The sequence below is a fragment of the Tupaia chinensis genome, unplaced genomic scaffold (genome assembly GCF_000334495.1).
Source record: "Tupaia chinensis unplaced genomic scaffold, TupChi_1.0 Scaffold149184_1, whole genome shotgun sequence".
Taxonomy (NCBI): Eukaryota; Metazoa; Chordata; class Mammalia; order Scandentia; family Tupaiidae; genus Tupaia; species Tupaia belangeri.
In genome coordinates this window covers 137,463-140,132 of record NW_006209032.1, presented here as the reverse complement: position 1 = coordinate 140,132, position 2,670 = coordinate 137,463, and the positions used below count along the sequence as shown (strand labels likewise).

The window sequence follows — 2,670 nt, the reverse complement described above, 5'->3', positions numbered from 1 at the left end:
TGATGATGGGGCTAGGGGACCACCCTGCCATCCTTTCTCCCCTGGCCCCACTGCCAGGAGTGAGGGCCCAGCCTGGCCTCTGGCCTCTCGGAGAGGTAGGGAAGGGAGAGCCCAGGCTGCAGAGCCCCCACCCCCCACTGCACTAGCCCAGGCCCAGCCTCCTCTGCCCACCCCCTCCGGCCACATCCCAAATCCCCAATCCCAGCAGCAGACCTCCGTGTTTGCCTGTTGCCATGGTAATAGGATGCACCTTTCTGTTGCTATGGCAACCAGCCAGGGGTTTTTAAAATTCAGTTGAGGTAATTTCCACCCCTCAATCCTCATCTTCAGACACCTCGTTTCTTCTCTTTTCTTCTCTGAAGCTTAGAAGATGTGGGGGGAGCCTGTAGCTACCAACCAGAGGCAGAGGGTCTGCCAGGCTGGTGGAAGACCGGGGCCTCGATTCCTCTCTGACTCCTTCCCCGAGACCAGACCCTGGAGGGAGGACAGTCCCCCATCCCCTCCCCAAGGCTGTGACGACACCGGGAAGACCAGGGCAGGGCGCAGCCTGTGTGCTGTGGGCCCGCAGGAGTGGGGACAGTCCCCAGGGCTCTCCTAGGATGTCAGGACACCAGACCCTAGGACAGCAGGGCACAGATGTTGTTTATGCCTGTCGTGATGCTAAGGAGCTTAGCTCCGTGGAACCCTGGGCTGGCTGGGCTTGGGCAGAGGGCGTCTGAGAGGAAGGGTGGGGGAGGGGTGCGGTGCTGACCCCACCCCTGCCCTGCCCCACCGCAGCCTGGCTCCTGGGCACCAGCTCCAGTAAGCCCAGCCACTGGGAGTTCTTTGAGTCTGGGGCAGTGTCCCCTCCCTGCCACCTGCTTCTGGCTGAGTGAAGAGGAGTTGACCGCCCGGAACGGACAGGTAGATGACGCCCCCCTTCCCTAGCCCTGCTGAGAAGACTGAGTCTAGGGCGAGGGCCGAGCCCCAGCACTGCCCACTTTACACCTTAGCGACAACGCTCTCACGGTGACGTCTCTAGAGCTAGAGAAGCGCTTCCCAGGAGGGAGGAGACCAGAAGGGCCTTGCAGCCCGGCATCCTCTGTTGGTCAGTTGGCTAGAGGGTCCTGACCATCTCGTCCCTCGGGATGACCGTGGAACATCCCTGTAGCTCCAGCAACCTCAGGCTGGCTTCCCCAAGTCAGGGACTGCAGGGCCATCAGCAGGGTGCTGGAGCAAGAGGGAAGTGGCTTCTAGCCTCCCCAGTGGCGAGTGTCCAGCACAAGGGGCCGAGAAGCTGTAGCAACAGCCCTGGAGCCAGCTGACCTGGGGGACTATAGTGGATCCCTGGGCTGAGGCCCTGCCCGCTCTCCCAGGGAGGTCCCATGTTCCACAGGGCTCCTTGGGGTGAGCATTGACCTCCCTGTCTCTCCTGTTAGAGCAGCCCCAGCCCCCAGTCGGTCTACCTGGAGGAGGGGTACCTGCAGCCCCGCCCACGGAGGCCCCTAGCGCCTGGTCTGCACCCCTGCGTGCAGGACAGTACAATCCGCTCTGACACTTTCATGAGCTGTTACTCCCCCCAGCCCTGTAGGCGCCACTGGCCCAGACGAAGCCACATGGTTCTCCATGGCAGGCACCCTTGATTCCGTTTGTCTTCCTACCAGCTGGGGGAGAAGGGCGAGGTGGGTTAGCCCAGGACCTCTGTTAAGGAGATGGTGGGCCCGGGAGGGATGAGGATGGGGGGGTCTTATCACCACAATCCACCCGGCCTCTCCCCACTGCTCCCAGCCTGCCGCTCCTCCCAGGCTTCCAGACAGAGAAGTCCCAGAAGTCCCAGGCTCTGCTGGGGAGGAGGGAGCCTGGCCTCAGACCTGGTAAGACTGGGGCCGGCCCTGATGGGGAAACCCGGTCCCCAGCCTTGTTTCCATGCCCTGCTGGCAGGCAGCAAGGTGAGCAGAGGGGGTGCTTATCTCCCAAGCACCTCCTCTTTACAACCACGATCTGGTTCCCCAAGGCCAGGTCCCTCTCCCCAAAGAGCTCCAGCACCAGCACCTGACTGTGAAGCTCCCCCCAGCCCCAGCAGGGCCTCCGCCTCAACCCATGGCTGCAGTCTGAAATCTGAGACCCCACTCAGTGTGACCTGGCCTTGCTTGGCATCAGCTGAACCAGTGTCCAGCCAGACAGAGCCTCAACGAGGTCCGCTGGCCCTGCAGGCTGGGCAGCCCTGGGACTCCCACCGAGCTGAATGAGGATTGCACGTGAGAAAGGGGCCGCTCTGGGCGGGGCCAGTGTGGTGGGGAGGAGGCTGCTCCAGCCAGGTCTCCTGATGGCTTAGATTCTGGCACCTCCTCTCTGGGGTCAGAGCCAGAACCTGCCCCATGTCCCATGTAGACTGGTCCTGCAGGAGTCTCAGACTCCACTGATGGGACCTCGGACCATCCTGAACATCTCCTGGAAAGGGTCCTGGGTCTCCAGGACCAAGCTCTCAGGACCTCCTGGGGGAGGGACTCTCAAAAGAGAAGCTGAGGGACCCGCAAGTGGTATAGTGGCTGAGGCACTAGACTCTCACATGACCCACCATGGTTCAAGTCCCGGACCTGACAGCTTGAAAATCAGGCTGGGCGTGTGTGTGAGTCCAAAATCCCAGGAGGAGAATGGAGGAGAAGGGATTGCAGCATGACCATCCCCCCG

The 2,670-nt window shown here is 62.1% G+C and overlaps 1 long non-coding RNA gene across 1 annotated transcript; it reads left to right on the top strand.

The window, feature by feature from the left end:
• The first annotated feature begins 794 nt into the window (after positions 1 to 794).
• On the top strand, positions 795 to 2,228 carry LOC102475823 (uncharacterized). Its single transcript, XR_337712.2, has 3 exons — positions 795 to 903; positions 1,768 to 1,853; positions 1,994 to 2,228. It is a non-coding gene; the product is annotated as an uncharacterized LOC102475823 (long non-coding RNA).
• Positions 2,229 to 2,670: the final 442 nt, after the last annotated feature.